General features: G+C 45.0%; 1 protein-coding gene across 1 annotated transcript in view; it reads left to right on the top strand.

The window, feature by feature from the left end:
* LOC124596588 (transcriptional regulator ovo) overlaps positions 1-19,232 on the top strand; it is an 858,575-nt gene that overhangs the window by 355,950 nt on the left and 483,393 nt on the right. The gene's annotated exons all lie outside the window — the stretch shown is intronic.

Raw genomic sequence — 19,232 nt, 5'->3', positions numbered from 1 at the left:
AAATGGTTCAAATGGCTCTGAGCACTGTGGGACTTAACATCTGTGGTCATCAGTCCCCTAGAACTTAGAACTACTTAAACCTAACTAACCTAAGGACATCACACACAACCATACCCGAGGCAGGATTCGAACCTGCGACCGTAGCAGTCGCGCGGTTCCGGACTGAGCGCCTAGAACCGCTAGACCACCGCGGCCGGCTGAGAAAGATTAAGCAGTGGTAAAGAGACTGGGTTGATACTTCGGAGGAGCTCTGTTCGAATACTCATCCAACCATCCTTCGTTACATTTCTTGTCGTCTTCTTTAAGAACTTCAGATTAATGCTGATTTTTGTAAATAGCCACTGTGTACTTCTTTACCCATTTTTGTCCCACGTCGAGCTGATGATAAACTCATACACCCTCTTCTCAATGCCGTAATCCTGGAACGTACTCTATCATAGTGGGGTAAAATTTGTGCACGGGAAGCAAGTAGGTAGTGCTTCGCACTTTGTGAGCAGCACATGAGTTTCTCGTAGTATAGACTATAATTTTTAGTACTATTACAAATTAAGCAAATGAGAAGCGTAGTCTCCTACATGTTTCAATCTTATTGCCAGTGAAATACAGTACGTTGTCTTTTGACATTTTCAAATACGAAGACACACCATCTGTTATTTTAAAATGCATGGTTAAAAAGCTTAGGTCAGTATCGCTAAAATTCCTTTATTGATTACTAGTCTCAGCCCCTCGACGAGCCATCTTCTTCTCAATAAATATTATTACTTAATTCAGTGCGAATAAGGCATTATACATAGTTCACAATCTGTTGAGCTGAATCGCTCTTGTTGCCATGTACACGCTAAATAAGGTAAAGTACAAACAAGACGACTTACTTTAGTGAGTACGTGACCACATCAGATTGTGACAAAGTGTAATACCCTGAATTAAGTAGTAATTTTTACTGAACTGAAGATGGCTCACCATTGAGTTGAAACTAGTAATCAATAAAGGAATTTTTGCGATCTTGACCTAGGATTTTTATCCACACGTTTCAGAAATAAAGTAACTCTGCACCGCCTGTCATTTTCGCGTCTAGAAGAAAAAACATTAGTTTAACTGGAGATGCGGCAACGAAGAGTTCGACTGGGAAGAAACAACTCACGCCCTGCAGCGAGGTGTTCGTGATGCCCGTAGAGACTAGCAGTATAGACCCGGGGACAAGAAGGTAAGCCTGCGGCCGGTTTTTCTGTCTCCCCCGTTCGCCCAAAGGGGGCGGCAAGCGGCGAGCGTCGTGCGGCGCCGTTACGTCCGGCAGACAATGAGGCAGTTAGGCACGAGTCGCTTCTGCCCCAGTCCGTGCCCGCGGGAGAGCGATTACGTGCTGCTCGTTGAGTAAGCCTGTTAACGGCCACTCTGCGGCAAGACCGCTAATGTTTACTGCAACGAATCGTCTCTATAATACTGAACTTCCTTTCAGGGCCCGTCGAAGAAACAAAAATGTGAGACACAGGATGACTGAAGCTCATGACAAGCTTGTCTTTTCACCAACAATAATCGTAAATTTGTGACCTTACCGTCAAGTAAGTGAAGCAGCTTGATGAGCGAGTCGCTGCTATCGAGGCCTGTTCTTCCGATCAGGTTGTCACGGGTGTATTTTACACGTCTTGCCATGTAGTTCCAAAAGACTGTGTATCGTGGCATTTCATCTAGCCGCACTTCAAAACAGAAGAGTTTTCCGAAAGATGCAGCCTGATGAATAAATCAATTCAGCGGTAAAGTTCGAACATTTAATGACCATTTCCCAGGTTGCCACGGATGTTATCAAACCATCCACGGAGATGGACAAATGTACGCTGAGGTGACAATGGAGAGCGATGTGCACAGATGCAGACGGCGGTGGTTATAGAAGAGCACTGCGTCGGCGGAGCTGTCATTTGGAAAAAGACTTCCGACGCGACTGTGCGCGTACGACGAGAGTTAACGGACTTGGAACGCGGAGTGTTAGTTCGAGCTAGACGCGTGGGACATTCCAATTCGTAAATCGTTTGGCAATTCAGTACTCCGAAATCCATAGTGTCAAGAGTGTATACCAAATTTCTGGCATTATCTCTCACCACGGACAACGCAGGGACCAACGGCCTTCACTTAACGACTGAGAACAGCGGAGTTTTCTTAGAGCTGTCAGTGCTAACAGACAAGCAACAATATATGGAATAACCGCAGAAATCAGTATGGGACGTACGACGAACGTGTCTGTTAGGACAGTGGGCGCGAAATGTGGCATTAATGGTCTGTGGCGCAGAGTAGACGACTGGAAAACCGTGGCCTAGTCTGACGAGCCCCAATTTCAACTGGTAACAGCTGATGGTAGGGGTCGGGTATGGCGCAGATACCACGTAGCACTGGATCCAAGTTGTCAACGAGGCACTGTGCAAGCCGGTGGTGGCTCCACAGCGGTATGGGCTGTGTTCACATGGAATGGACTGGCTCCTCTGGTCCAACTCAACCGATTACTGTCATGGTTATGTGCGGCTAGTTTATTTGCAGCCATTCGTGGTGTTCATGTACCCACACAACGACGCGCCATGTCACCTGGCCACAACTGTTCGCCATTGGTTTGAAGAACATTCTGGACAGTTCCAGCGAATGATTTGGCCACCCAGACCGCCCGAGATGAATCCGATCGAACATTTATGAGACGTTATCGAGAGGCCAGTTCGTGCACAAAATTCGGCACCTGCAACACTTTCGCAAATATGGACGGCTATAGACGCAGTATGTCTCACTGTTCTACGGGGAACTTTCAACAACTTATTTGGGTCCATTCCACGTCGAGTTGCTGCAATACGGCGAGAAAAAGAAGGTCCGACACGATATTAGAAGGTATCCCATGAATTTTGTCACTTCAGTGTACAAGCGAAGAGTCTTTGATGTTACATTCGTGTTTGGTTGCATATTCTACTTGAAACTACCCCTTAGAAAAAATAAGAATGATTGTGGTGCTAAACTTTTACGTTATTTGATACAGAAACAATTGAGTAAAACCAAATGTACTGAGACTGTTTTCTCTTTACTTATTCTCATCATTTCTAAACTCTTACACAATACTTTAGCGCAACGCATAAAATGGCTCTGAGCACCATGGGACTTACCAGCTATGGTCATTTTTTTTTTTTTTTTTTTTTTTAACTTTTCACCCGAGGGTATGTCTGAACCAAGGACCTCTTTTTTTTTTTTTTTTTGACAGTCCGTCGCCCTGACCACTTTTTTTTTTTTTTTTTGCAGTCGCGCGGTTCCGGACTTTGTTTTTTTTTTTTTTACTTAAATGTCATACATCTATACAAATACATAAATAAGATTTACATACAACTTAAATGGAAAAAAAATCCGTATTCCAAGCGGATGGTTTTATCCTTTTTTTTTGGGAGCAGGAAGGCAGGGTAAACAAACAATCTTTATTCGTACAATTGTACTATCTTAGGGATAAGAAAAGGATCGAGACAGCAAAAACAAAGCAAAAACAATTTGGAAACCAGAAAATCAACGTAAAGGCCGCCCTTTTTTGTTTGTGTAACATGAAGAAAGTAAATGACAATCCTAGTCACGGGCGGGAGTGAAAATGAAGTTAGCATCTGCATCACAATCCCTGCAGCACGCGGTGTCGCATCATAAATCTGGCAGACAGCCATATAATCTTGACCATTTCTGCCAGTGTCTCTAGTCGTTCTGCTGCAGGAGTCTTCCCAGTTCTGGGACACCCCAGCTGTCGGGCGGATTGTGAAAAACACTTCCTAAAAAATTGGAAAAGTAAGTCCTGTATTTCGTATGACTCCGTATGAGCTCGTGTTGTTCTTGTAAATACATCCAATAATCCATCACGGACTTAATATCGTACGAATACAAATATTTCGTCGCATGTCCAGCGATCCAATTGACCGCATACGTCTTTTGTTTGGGAAAAAAGGTCTTGTCCGGTAGAAAAAGTACATCCGATGTGATTTCTGTGTAGTTAGTGCGCCGAAGGAAGGCCAATATTCGACGCGTCAGCATCCAGACGTCCCTCGCTGCGCCACACACTAAACCATGTTCTTCCGTTGCTAACAGGCCACAGTTTGTGCAAAGAGGAGAATCGACCATATGAATTGTATGTAATCGACTCCTGGTCACAAGTTTACGGTTTATAAGAATGTACCACATCGATCTCGCTGCTGTTGACAGCAATGGAGTATGCACTGCACACCAAATGTGGTTCCACGTTCTCGACGGGTATTTGAATTCCATTACGTTGCGGGCATGGTGATCCATCAAGCACCTGTAGATCTTCCGAGTCGTGGGTATTCTCGTCGAAGGTACTTTCAGACGAACATAACTGTAATCAACCAGAAATGAGGCAATGTGTGCAAGAGCAGGCGAAATATTGCCCACCGCAATAGGGGGTTCGTACGAAGGCGGAACAAGTACTTCTATCAGAGCTGACGTAATGGTGTGCTTTCGTTGTTGCCAATTTCGTATCATCGCTCGCATGTAAAGCGCCAGAGCTTTGTTTCGCACGTTTGTGAGGTTGAGGCCACCGTCCCGGAAGTGCAGCGTTAACGTGTCATATGTGATCTTAAACAACAGCCCAGTACTAACATAGTAACCAAAGGCAGCCATGAGGCGGTCTGCAATACCCTTCGGTATTGGTAGGATCTGCGCTAAATGGGGCAGACGTGACGCTATGTGAACGTTAGTGTATGCCACACGCTGGATCATGTCAAAGGCTCTCAGTGCGTTGTTCCGTATCGCCAGACGAACATTTTGCAGAAGCCGCCGAGAACTCGCCGCCGCTGACCGCCGTAGTGAGCGGGTAAATGTGATCCCCAGACATCTCAGCGATTCCACCGTCTGAAACGGTCCCGGTATGTCTTCCAGACCCCGTCCAATGTGCATAATTTTGGATTTCGTCATGTTAATGACACTGCCTGCTGCCGTCCCGTAAGAGTCTAGATATTCAACAGCCTGATGCACTTCATGACCTGATCTGACAAGAAGGATCAGGTCGTCCGCATATGCACGACAAACGAAAGAGTTCTCATTAAGCGCTATCCCAGTAAGTGAGCGCCTCATAACACACATCAGCGGCTCAAGCGCTATCGCAAACAGCATCATGGAGAGTGGGCACCCTTGTCGGACGGAGCTGTTAATAGGAACCGAGCCCGCTTCCCGACCGTTTACAATCACCTTCGATGTAGCCCCTCGTATTAGCCTCATAATGATGGAGATGAAAACAGGTGGAATCTCCATTCGGCTCATGACTGACGCCAAGAAGTCATGGTTTATCCTGTCGAACGCACGGTCGAAGTCCACAGATATCATCGCTGCTCGCATTTTACAAGTTTCCGCAAGGGCGATAACGTCACGGTATTCACTTAACGCCGAGGAGATGTTGCTTCGCACCCCTAGGCAAGCCTGATCAGGGGATATTGTCCTGGATATCGCCAGCTTGAGACGAGACGCTAGTAGCCGTGCAAAAATCTTATAATCGGTGTTTAGCATAGTGAGAGGCCGATATTGAGTAACACTACGACTCCTCTCCATCTTCGGGATGGGAAGAAGAAAGCCCGTCACAAAATCCGACGGTAGGCGCATGTTCGGACTCATCGCCTCATTGTACATCGACACCAACTGAGGCATCATCATGTCCACGAATTCTCGATAAAACTCTAGCGTAATCCCATCTGGCCCCGGTGATTTATGGGCCGCTCCTTTTGTGAGTGCCACGTTTATATCGTCTTCTGTGAGTGGCTCCATAAGCGCTGCCTTATCCGTCTCTGTCAGTGTCGTTTGCAGATGTTGCAGTATCTCTTCCCCTACCTGACGGTCCGTCGGTGTACCGGCATAGAGATGGCGGAAATGCTCTAAAAATTCATTTGCAATGTCCTGTTGTGTTGTCAGTTGACGGCCATCTAAACCGTGGAGCACTGTTACCAATGCCCGGCGGTAACGCTTATGTTCCCGCGACACATGGTGCATCGAGGTACGTTCCCCAGTGATGGTGTCAAGACATCTTGCCCGTATTGGGATGCCACCCAGTCGTCGTCGCGTGATCGATAGGATTTGTGCCTTGACACGATGAACTTCCGCATGATGTTCTGCAGACGGCACCTGGAAGGACAGCTCACGAAGCATGGTGTAATAATAATCAAGAGTGTCTCTCTGCCATCTCGCCTTATCCCGACCATACTGTATTAGAGCTCTTCTTATTGCCGGCTTAGTGCACTCGAGCCACCATTGAAGCACGTAGGTATACGTTGGTAGACGGCGTTGACATGTGGTCCATACCTCCTCGACTCTCTGACGACATTCGGGGTCCGCCAAAAGGGACGAATTGAGCTTCCATGTCCCGCGGCTTCTCCACACACTTTGCCTAGGGAGTGACATGGTACAAATGTAAGCCAGATGATCAGTAAATGCCGCAGGCCATCGTTCCGCGTCGACCACCTTATCCTGTAGGCCAACCGAAACATATATTCGATCGAGTCTGCTTGCCGAGTGACTGGTAAAAAAAGTATATCCCTCACGGTTACTATGAATCATGTCCCAGGTGTCGCTTAACTCCAGATCCCGGCATAGCACATGCAATTCACGACAAGTATTGTAATGTGGTGTCTGGTCTTTTTGGGCTAAAACACAATTGAAGTCACCACCTATAATGAAATGATCGAATCTGCCGGTAAATAAGGGCACAATCTCTTCCGAATAATATCTCGCACGCGCCCGTCTGTTGTCTGTGCCGGAAGGGGCATAAACATTGAGAATGCGAATACCATTAACAGTTATCGCCAGTCCTCGTGCCGAAGGTAGATAAGCCAGGTCTCGGACCGGAATCCCGTCCCGGACCAATATCGCCGTTCCACTGTCGTTGTTCGAGTGCGGCGAGGTGTAGGAGATGTATCCATGTACGTCCTGGAACTCAAGAATGTAAATTTCCTGCACCATCAGTATATCCACATCCGACGCGTAGATCATGTCCCTAAACAACTGCTGTTTCACGGGCGATCTAATGGTATTTACATTCACTGTTCCTATTCTGTATGCCTGGGGTCGAGTAGCTGTCATCTCCACATGATGTTAAAATGACAAAATTTCACCTTGTCGATAGTCCCGTTGCACATCCGCCGAGGGTCGCCCGAGGAACGTGTCCCTGCGGCATTAGGTTTCTTGAGATGCGGAAGAATGCAAGGCCCCACCAATAGAATGGTCCGCATCGGTGATGTCGTCGTCCTGCTCATACCAGCTGATACTATTGGTGTGCTCCAAATTTTCCTGTGCGGCATTGTTGTGTGACATCTGTTGTTCTTTCGCAGCTGTAGACTCCACCGCCGAAGGGGTAGCAGGCCCCTGAGCGGATGCGTCGTCTGAACGATATGACATCATTTCACTGTCCGAATTCATATGATCTGCGACATCCGAAGCTTGTGGTTCCATGTCAGACAGGTCCATAGTGTTAGACTCGTCTGGGCTCCCTAGAAGAGAAGGGAGCGTCTCCGCAGAGTTTAGTCGGCGCTTCTTGCGGCGCTTTGGCGAGCGTTGTTTGCGAGCCCTAACCTCGGCCTCTGGTGTTGGCGCATCTTGCATCTCCTGCGTTCCCGCCGCCGCCACAATCCCCTGGGGCCGTTCCACTTCAGCTTCCATGCCTATTGTGATGCTCTCATCCTCTTTCTGCGCCACCTGTAGTGTCTCAGATTGGAGGTTGGTCTGAGCCATTCCTTCTTCAGTGGCGTCCGAAGGCGCCTCAATCAACTGTGGCGTCGGTTCGATGGTGCGCTCCGACCTCGGCGTCACCTCCCCGCGAAGTGCCGTCACGTAAGTCATCGGCAGTGACGTTGGTGTGGTCGGATTCTGGAAGTCTCCGCTGGGGAGTTGCACGAGTCTCCTCTGCATACACGCTGATCGAAGATGTCCTTCACCACCACATCCGGAGCATGTCCTGGGCTGTCCATCATATATGACAATAGCTCTACAGCCGCCGATGTTTATGTACGATGGCACATGTTTTGTAAGGGCAATTCGCACCTGTCGGACACCATTGAGCACTGGATACGTGCTAAAACTTGCCCAGCGTTCGGCCGTATGACTAATAACTCTGCCATATGGCTGGAGTGATTCAGTGACCAATGATTCGGGTACCTCGAAAGGCAGCTCGAAGATTCGAATCGTACGCACGCCCAGGCCCGAATGAGCGACTAAAACTTCGCCAATATGACCATCGGAGTGTCGGAACTGGAATCCTCGTTTGGCGGCTTCAATGATCCTATCACATGCTGCGTCGTCAATCATCTTCACGTAAAGAGTGCTGCTCACGATTGATAAATGAATTCCAATAATCTCCGTGTAATTAAGATGCACTTCGTCCCTCAAGAAACGTTCGATTTCGAAAGCCTTCGGTCTTGCATACTCGTTACAGAACGTGAACTGTATCGTGGTTTTTCGGAAATTGTGTGCCATTGCGTTCGATTTAAACAGTAACACACGCGAGTGACGACGGTGTAAACACCGCTTCTTCCGCGACCGTTCGCAGCCGAGACGTAAACAAGTCCGAGCTGCTCCGCGGCGAAAGGCGGACTGTCATCAGTCCCCTAGAACTTAGAACTACTTAAACCTATCTAACCTAAGGACAGCACACAACACCCAGTCATCACGAGGCAGAGAAAATCCCTGACCCCGCCGGGAATCGAACCCGGAAACCCGGGTGTGGGAAGCGAGAACGCTACCGCACGACCACGAGCTGCGGACAGCGCAACGCAATCTGACTTTCAATAATCCCTACAAATGAATAGCCCTGACTAACAATAACCTACACCCTTCATGAATCACTTACCTCACAAAAATCTTCGTTACTCGAACTGCTGCAGTACAGCGAGCGCCAATACTGCCAGCTAAATAAAAGATTCAAACTACTGAAGGCACTAACTACTGATAGGCATAGTTAGCAAATGAAAGATTTTGATAGAGAACAAACAATGTGCTTACCTTAATAGTGTTGAAAAGTGATAATATATATCTCAGTTCATGACATGCAGTCTTACAAATTTCCTTTTTCTGACAGACACACGTCCAGATCATCCGCTCTCAAAACTCCGCCATCTCTCTCCCCACATCCACCACTGCTGGCGGCTCACCTCCACCTGCCTAACGCTACGCGGTGTTCACATCCAACTGCCCAACACTACACTAGCGAATATTCCAACAATGAGTCCAACCAGCCACAGACTGCACACAGCGCAGTCAGTGATTTTCATACAGAGCGCTACGTGGCTTCACCAACATAAAAACCTACACAGCCTACTTACATGGTGAAAATGTCTACGTAGCTGCTGCTGGAAAACATGGTGACATCAATAAACGATCATATCTAACGTGTGACTGAATACGTGCGATGAAGCATTGTTTTTGCTGTTCGATGGTCAATTTGGACTTCGTATGCCTCCTACGATGTAGTCCAACGATGGTACGAACTATTTCTCGTCACAAGACGCGTCTGTGTTTGCAGACGAGTGGGAGGCGGGACACGAAGTTTTATTTGAAGTTGAAGGCAACCGTATAATGTATATATAGCGTTCCCACAAAGACCGCAGAAATCCGTGCGAAAAACCATACTGCAGTTTATTTCAGTTCGCGACCTCCGTTACAAATTGTCACTGCAAACCGACCCGGATGGCACACTGATTAGAACTCTGGACTCACGTTCAGTAGGATAAAACATCAAATCCCCGTCCATCCTACAAGTATAGGTTTCCCCGTTGTTTCCCTAAATCGACGGAGAGTGAATACCTCTGTTACTCCTTTAAATAGGACACCAGCAACGTTTTTCCTCATTTGTGGTTTACCAGCGCCTGTGATGTTTATTTTTTGTTTTATTTTTATTTTTTATTTATTTATTTATTTCATTTTCTTAAGTTCCCAAGTCCGCCTCTATTCAAAAGTCTTTCGCTAAAGTTTCTCGATCATAATAGGTTTTTTTTTTATTTAGCCTAGACCACGTGTTATTTCTACTGCTCTTGTTTTCGATTCAGGGTGCAGCAAAGATGTAAGTTGTAAAAATAAGAGAAGACATAAAAGGTGTGTGACAGTGGCAAAACTTTGTCGAAATACGTTTGGGCATAGCCAAACAACATACTTAAGAATCGGGCACTGAGAAACATAAGGGCAGGCCTAAGACACACCGCCGTCCCGCCGTCGATTTTGAGACTGTAGTTTGTATGCATGCTCGTGTTATCTGTTGATCTTATGGTGAAGCAGGATGTCTGTGCTGTGGGCCAACATTGTATATGTGGACATTCGCGAAAAGCTGTCTCACCGATTTCACTGACATTCACTCCCACATTTCCATATGGGCACTTTATGCCTGTGTCTTGGGCCCTTATGGTTCTCAGTGCCTCATTGTATATTGTTTCACCTTACACGAAGCAGTCAAGATAAGAGTTTTTGAACAGAACAGTGATACTGTTACCAATACGAGCCATAAAACAAATGGGAATTAGTACATTTACCGATACGGTGAGTAACGACGTGGCGTGTTCTGAGCTGGAATGCGGTAAAGAACTCGCGTGAGTAGCAACTCGCGTTCATCTGCGGTCCGCCTGGGGACTTCGATAACTGCAGCGGCATTTACCGGCGTGGGGAATGCGGGGCCGCGCGGATCCATTTCTACGAGCGCAGGACCGGATCTTCTGTCTTAATTTAATAAGGGAAAAAGCGCCGTCTGCGGGAACTCGGGAGAAATTTAATGAAGGCAGCTGCGTGGGCCGCGTCTCGTGAGCGCTTGGGCAATGCGGCCGGACTCGGCCGCGCGCAGATAAGAAGCGTAATTCCCTTCCTCGTGCCGCGCCGGACGAGGGGAACGCGCCGCGCTGTGCACGCACATAAATACTGCCGGCGCGGCGGCGCGGGCGTACGCACTGCGTCATCGCAGACTCCCCCGCCGTTGCGTAAGGGGGTGAAATCACGGCGGCCGCCGCTGCCGAAGCGGCCAACTGCGTCTCTCCTCCTACGCCTTACGTGCCTCCGATTCAGAGATTAGGTCTCTCTGTGGCTTTCATTGTGGAGGCACGGCAAGAATTACAAACAGAAGTAAGCGACTCTCGGCGTTGTTTCGTGAAGTCTGAGCGCCTACCGGGCAAGAACTCCTTGGTGGTAATCAGTGATCACAGGTCTCGGACCGTGGCCCAGTCATTTCACTGGCTTGTACACGACACGTTATGGCAGCACCTTACCATCTTAGGGTGACTCCTTGTTCTTACTACTTTGTTTTGTGTAGTACGGGCTCATTTGAGTTGCGATCGATATCCCTAATGGATATACAAATTATCAATTTCTGGAACCCTCAATACAAAAAAATATAAAAAGCCGTCAGATTGTCCTTTTCCAAGATGTTAACACTCGAGTGATTGTAACTTCTCATCAGAGTTATAGAGGATACGAAATACACAGTTCTGTTGCGTTAATGTGACCACGCCTTACGTTTGACGTCAGTGTGCAGTAACTGTGCAGTAACTACTCACAGACGGGACACGAGTGCGGAAACGGAGCGGTTTATCTGACGTCCCAAACGGTAAGACCATTGGCTTTCGCGCCGAGGGTGGAAGCATTTCCGAAACGCCTAAGTCTGTGAACTATTCAAGTGCCGTCGTGGTTGAAGTACACCGTGCATGACAAAATGGCGCTATCGAAACCCGGCGCCGAGGTAAGTGTGATGCACCGCGGGCTGCAGCAGGTGGGAGTGGACTATGACTGCGGAGATGCGTACGGCTGAACAGACGTGCAACTCTTGAGCAACTGATTGCCCAGACGAACCAAGTGACTGCCGGCAGAAGCTCCTCAACGACCGACCAGCCAACGTTTGTGTGTGTGGGCCTCTGCAGCAGGCGCCTGGTTCGTGCACCCTAGATGACTGGTGTTCATCGGCGGCGAAGGCTGCAATCTGCACGCCAGCACCGTAAGTGGACGTCCACTGGTGGCCATTTCAGATGAATCACGTTTTATGCTCCACCGGACAGATGGCCGTAGGCATGTGCGATGTTAAACGTCCGAAAGCAAACACGCTGCAACCAGGAGACAGCATTACAGTCTGGGGAATGTAACGTAATTCCAGAATGCGCAGAGGATCAACACAAATGTGCGTCTATCCTTGTGGACCGTGTCCATTCGTACACGCAGTTCGTTTTTCCTCGGCACGACTGCATCTGCCAGCAGGACAATGCAATGCGTCACACAGCTAGCAGTGTACGTGTGTAGTTCGGAAAGCAGGGATAACTTTACCTTCATCCCTGGCCACCAAAGTGACGAGACCTAAGCTCAACTGAAAATCTGTGGGGTCACCTCAGTCGGGCTGTTCGCGTCACGGATCCTCAAGCGACAAACCTGGCGCAGCTGACCGAAGCACTGGAGTCGGCATCGCTCCACACCCATGTCGCTCCTCTCCAGAACCTCATTGACCCTGTTTCCGTACGTCTCGCGCTGCAAAAGATCTTTATTCGTGCTTTTCGCAGTTGAACACTGTAATAACACTCCGTGTGTCTCCACAGGAGAATACTTTCATTAACAAAAAAATAAAATTCAGAATGAGATACTCAAACCGACAAAATCTCCAGTCTCAATAATTTATATGTTTGTTGTTGTGGTCTTCAGTCCTGAGACTGGTTTGATGCAGCTCTCCATGCTACTCTATCCTGTGCAAGCTTCTTCATCTCCCAGTACGTACTGCAGCCTAAATTCTTCTGAATCTGCTTAGTGCATTCATCTCTTGGTCTCCCTCTACGATTTTTACCCTGCACGCCGCCCTCCAATACTAAATTGGTGATCCCTTGATGCCTCAGAACATGTCCTACCAACCGATCCCTTCTTCTAGTCAAGTTGTGCCACAAACTCCTATTCAATACATCCCCATTAGTTATGTGCTCTACCCATCTAATCTTCAGCATTCTTCTGTAGCACCACATTTCGAAAGCTTCTATTCTCTTCTTGTCCAAACTATTTATCGTCCATGTTTCACTTCCATACATGGCTACACTCCATACAAATACTTTCAGAAACGACTTCCTGACACTTAAATCTATACTCGATGTTAATAAATCTCTTTTCTTCAGAAACGCTTTCCTTGCCGTTGCCAGTCTACATTTTATATCCTCTCTACTTCGACTATCATCAGTTATTTTGCTCCCCAAACAGCAAAACTCAATTACTACTTTAAGTGTCTCATTTCCTAATCTAATTCCCTCAGCATCACCCGACTTAATTCGACTACATTCCATTATCCTCACTTTGCTTTGTTGATGTTCATCTTATATCCTCCTTTCAAGACACTCCCCATCCCGTTCAGCTGCTCTTCCAGGTCCTTTGCTGTCTCTGACAGAATTACAATGTCATCGGCGAACTCAAAGTTTTTATTTCTTCTCCACCGATTTTAATACCTACTCCGAATTTTTCTTTTGTTTCCTTTACTGTTTGCTCAATATACCTATTGAATAACATCGGGGAGAGGCTACAACCCTGTCTCACTCCCTTCCCAACCACTGCTTCCCTTTCATGCCCCTCGACTCTTATAACTGCCATCTGGTTTCTGTACAAAATAATTTATTTATTTACGATTAATTGTGATCTCACAGCATCATCAGATCGACATCTAATTATGAATGTAGCATAGACGTACAGTTTGTTGACATCATACAAGCCAAACACTAGAGCGTGCTCCGTTGAGCATCATGACTCTAACCGTACGTCTGATGTCAGCCTTCGGAAGTCGTGAAACTGAATACAGTCTGCTCTTTGGTTTGGTCTGTATGTCAGACGTGAACGAACTGCTCTTCTGTGCCACATTTACAACTCTGTGTTGATCTGATAATGCCGGCGGCGGTGGTCTAGTGGTTCTAGGCGCGCAGTCCGGAACCGCGGGACTGCTACGGTCGCAGGTTCGAATCCTGCCTCGGGCATGGATGTGTGTGGTGTCCTTAGGTTAGTTAGGTTTAAGTAGTTCCAAGTTCTAGGGGACTGATGACCACAGAAGTTAAGTCCCATAGTGCTCAGAGCCATTTGAACCATTTTTGATCTGATAATGATCCGTGATCAAAAGTAGTCGTTAATAAATAACACTGCCGTAGCACCCTTTGAGGATGCGATCTCTGCTATCATTTAAGACCTGTGGCTCACTGCTTGCGATAAGAAAAGAAAATAGTGGCTCTTACTTGTTTCGAAATCTAGGTTATGGTTCAAAGTGGTTCATATGGCTCTGAGCACTATGCGACTTAACTTCTGAGGTCATCAGTCGCCTATAACTTAGAACTAATTAAACCTAACTAACCTAAGGACATCACACACATCCATGCCCGAGGCAGGATTCGAACCTGCGACAGTAGCGGTCGCTCGGTTCCAGACTGCAGCGCCTAGAACCGCACGGCCACTCCGGCCGGCTCTAGGTTATGATTTCAGTTCGTGTATCAGGAGAAAGGTTGGCATTTTTTTTTCTTTTTTCAGACGAGGCAGACAATCAGAGGTCCTCGAAACTTATAATTCCGTATTTAGCCAAGAATAAAGGACCGCTGCATCTCGTTCCATTGTAGAAATCTAGATTATGAGAGTTTATTTATTTTTATTTATTTAATTTTTACTATTCATGTTTCATTCCCTACCGTAGAAGGTAGAGCAGACAGTTGCAGGATTCATGATTCCTTTAGCCAACTTCCAGCCATAAACTGTGGATGACGAATTACAGTAGTGATTTAAATTATCGGTTTATGTCGGTGTAACATGCTATAGTCACTATTTGAATTTTATACCATTTACTGTATAATTGAGCAGTTTTAAAACCACTGCAGGTCCATCATCAGATCCTGCTATTACAGGAAAAATATATTCTGGACACTTGCGTCTGGACGCTAGGGTCATTGCGCTAGCGGAAATAACGGATATTTACTTAACGAAATTTTTACTAAAGGAAATGATCGCTGTGCTTTAGTGTACTTACACTCCACTGCCTCGTGGTATCCATGGCAAACTCATTCCGACGATGTATATTTCCCCAGCTGACATTCTGCCTGCATATTATACCTACATAACCAACTTCCAGAAAACTGAAGATTCCAGCTGTTTAGTTACCTGTCATCATTTACTACTTGTTGCTCCCGAACGCGAGCCGTGGATGGCAATGTACTTGATCCTTGCCAATTCCCTCATCCATTATTGCGTTTCCTGCAATCGTGGCAAAAGCTTTCAGAAGGTGGCTACCTATACACTGTGTTTAGTTTTCGTTTACTTTTTCTTTTACTTCCTTGAACATAAATTCAGTCTTTCGACGTCATCTTTACCTTCACTTTTTCATGGATGTGTAGTATATAATGTTTACCGTGGACTTTTATTTTCGATTCATCAGTTTCATTATTTGTTTCTCATTTGCATATTTAATAACATCAGATCATAAACTACCTCCAACCAAGCAGGCAAATGAAGTTTTTGAAATCGTACGTACAGTGTTGTTAAGACAAACCCCCCAATTGAAAAAGAATGAAACATTTACTTCTTACAAGCAATATTTAACGAGTTTCGCTGTACATGAAGCGAATAAATATATTTCTTATTTTACGATACGACCATGCGAAGCACTGCACTGTCAAGCCTAAGCGGAAACTTGCGCGTGATTGTGACAAAGAGTATGCCGATAGGATTTACCTGAAAGTTGTTCTGTGGGCCCTCTCCAGTATAGTAGACTATAAAACTTAAGAACTAATCGCGCAACGTTTTCCTACTCTTAACTTTCACAAGGAATAGTGCCGTTGTGGGACATAAAACATCCAAATACCCTGACGCGTGACTTGTTACGTTCTTATAACACGATTTCCAGCATGTCCAATCCTGTGGCAACCGCGTCGTTAAGCCGATAAAGGCAGAAAATAAAAAGAAAAAAAAAAGTCGTCCTCTCGATTAACGTTGTTCTCAGACACGTTATACATACATAAAAGCGCTTAAGAGTCCATATCTGCCCTTGGTTCAAATGTCCGACGCGTTTAGGGCGGGAAACTAGACCATGAAGTCGAAATATGTGACTTTTCAGGGACGCCCACATTATCCAGCAGCTAATGCACAAACCTCTTAATCGATCTTAACGGTGTATCCAGACGTGAGCTGAGAAAAATGAGATGCTCTTCGCCAATTCGAACGTACCAAAGTAACGCAAGTTTAGATTGCATTTTGTACGTTTCCTTGTAAAACTCTTTTATTACAGATTATTGTGGGAAAAGATTTCTTAGTAAGTATTCAGAGAAAGAAGAAGTTTACATGACGACGTAGGACAGCTGTTCTTAATTTGTTATTTACATTGTTGCTATAGCGGCAACAGAGATGTGTTTTACACTCAGGGTCTGAGATATTGCTCAACTTAAAGATGTTATTAAATTGAATATGCAACCAAGTTCCCTGTATATTCAGTATTGATATATAAGTTTTCCTTATTTAAATGTTTAATATTTGAATCTTTCTCAGAATTCTAAGTAGGAGATATTTTCATAGGGTGACAAGTACTAGCTCCAACATATCGTCTTGTTCTTTTTCCTTTTTTTAGCTGATAAAATATCGTCACTTCTCTTTTTCTTTACTCAAAGCAAACTGGTTAAGCTGATAATAAGAATTCTTATTACGTTGTAACTTTTTCACACTTCATAAATTAAAAAATATTTTTTTGAATGATTAACTACAAATATGTTGCTGTCGTGAATCTCGTTAAATCAAATGATAAACAACGTTTCGAGGCGAGATACAAATTGCGACTAACTGGCAGAACATGTCTCGTACAGGTAATTTTCAGTTTTTCTTCTCTTCGTTTTACAACGACTATGCTAGTTTTGACTTACGACAGTGAGATGTGGTCTTTTAATGTGAAAGTTGATAACTTTGTGTTGCTCAGCGAGAAATGATGAGATTTATGTTCGAAGTTACTAGGAGAGATAGAGAAGCAAACAAATGGGTCACGGAATGAACTGTAATGAGAGAGTCAGTAATGACTGTAACGAAAAAGAAATTGTATTGGGCGGCACAGGCAGACGAGTTGTACATGTCCGTCCTCGTGTAACGTGTTTACGGATGTAGACGGAATTGCAATTTCTCCTCCATAAGAAAGCTGTGCAGCATTAGCTCGGCACGCGTGAAAACCTCTGGAAGCCCGGCATGGTGATCCAGTGTCGTACCCGAGTCTCCCGAAATGCCGGTTCGGTATTCTCACCGCCAGGTTTTCCCGCTCAGTCATGATATCAGTTGCCCTGCGTAGTCATTTTCGTGCGAACTACTCTGGAATAATGTTAAATCGAACGCCTGTTATTCTCGATAAGTACGAAAACGTGTCGGCATTGATTAGGTAGCAACTTTCAATCTAAATACTTGAGCAATGCGCCAAATTATACAGCTATTCAATTTCACGCCTCTTCACTCTGTGTTGGAGTAAATTCTTATTTATTATCGTAAAATTTTATTACTTTTTCACTGAAATCAGACATAGCCCATATTACGCCGTTAAAAGCCCGACGCTGACAAGATAATTCAGTCAGATAGCAGCGGGCGGCATTCATGCTGTCGTCGTGCTGGCCTACATACAGCGAACGTTGCAGTGTTGGTTTCAAAACGGGTTGCAAGTTAATATTAAAGGATCTAAAGTTTCTTTGAGGCATACTCAGATGCTTTTGTATCCCTGATTTTCTGTAGACATTCGTATCTATTGCCTATTACTATGAAAAGTTCTGTTTCATTTCCACTGCTACCTTAAACAAGAGTTTTATGAGTTTTCATAAAGCAGTGCACGTCAGAATACATTGTTTCTTCTCAAAACGTCTGTTATTTGTGGATATAAAACTCTCTTACTCCAAACTGTGACGAATATTAAGGACAAAAAATGGTTCAAATGGCTCTGAGCACTATGGGACTTAACTTCTGAGGTCATCAGTCCCCTAGAACTTAGAACTAATTAAACCTAACTAACCTAAGGACATCACACACATCCACGCCCGAGGCAGGATTCGAACCTGCAACCGCAGCGGTTCCAGACTGTAGCGCCTGGAACCGCTTGGCCACTCCGGCCGGCTATTAAGGACAACTTGTCTCCATTGCTAATTAACATCTACTAGATATTACTCCTTTATTTTAATTGCAATTGTCTTTGTGTAGTAACCAAATACGTTCCACTCGATTGGTTTAGACTTCTTTAATAATCCATAACAAAAATTACTGTTGTGTTTGTCTCTCTGCTGTTTATTTAAATGTGTTGTGTATAACTGCTTTGTTTTGAGTTATTTGGATATGTAGTAGTCCTTAAAGGTTCTTTTAGTGTAACTCCTTGTTACGCTATGATCATTTACAAAAACTACTGAACGATTAATAAATAATTTAAACAAAATGGCTGGTAGTTTCCTAATAGGCTTAACAATCAAATGTATCGTTGATCACTGAAGACGTATACAGCAAATAACTGTACCACGTTTTATTGCTAAACAAAATTCAGTTCCAAGGACGAGTATAAATTATCTGTATTTAAAAGATGAAAATCAGTATGAAAGAGTTCTTTAAAAATATGCTATTATTGTATAGTTTAATTCTTTGGTAAAATGATAACGACATAGAGACTAAAGTTTTTTTATGTACGGGGTATTACTTATTTGTGTTGGCTTCTAACATATATACTTTTTAGCCATCAAAAGTTAACAGGACTGACAAATACAGCAAGATAATATTTGAACTTCATCTTACATATTCGTACATTTTAGGGCATACGTTCGTTAAATTTATCTTAAACTTGAAAAAGTTACGTGAATTCACTTAAACAACTGGACACTCTTAACAGCTAACCATTGGTTTGTATGAAACCAGATAATTTAGTCCGTGAATTAAGTTCAGTGGCCAGCACTCCTTTTCGACCGTGATGTCTTCTTGTGCTATAAACCTGGCTATGGCATTACGATGCACTCCTGGTTGTATCTCCAGGAACTGTGGCAGTGCAGAATACCTGACAGTGACCAACTCACGGTGGATCCTCTGAAACTTTGGCTCTGCCTTTGTCACAGAGCATAAGCTGAAATAGGATGGTTTTCAATCATGAGCAGAATTACACAGCGGTATACATTGCCTTGTAATCAAACGGACTGACTGGGAAAAATCTTTTCGTATATTAATAAATATTCTACTTTAGACGAAGAAGGAGACAGTTTGCCTGCATTGTACCGGCCCCTAATTTGTGCCAC

The sequence above is a fragment of the Schistocerca americana genome, chromosome 2 (genome assembly GCF_021461395.2).
Source record: "Schistocerca americana isolate TAMUIC-IGC-003095 chromosome 2, iqSchAmer2.1, whole genome shotgun sequence".
NCBI classification, from domain to species: domain Eukaryota; kingdom Metazoa; phylum Arthropoda; class Insecta; order Orthoptera; family Acrididae; genus Schistocerca; species Schistocerca americana.
The sequence above is the reverse complement of the archived record's forward strand: the minus strand, read 5'-3'. Positions and strand labels throughout refer to the sequence as shown.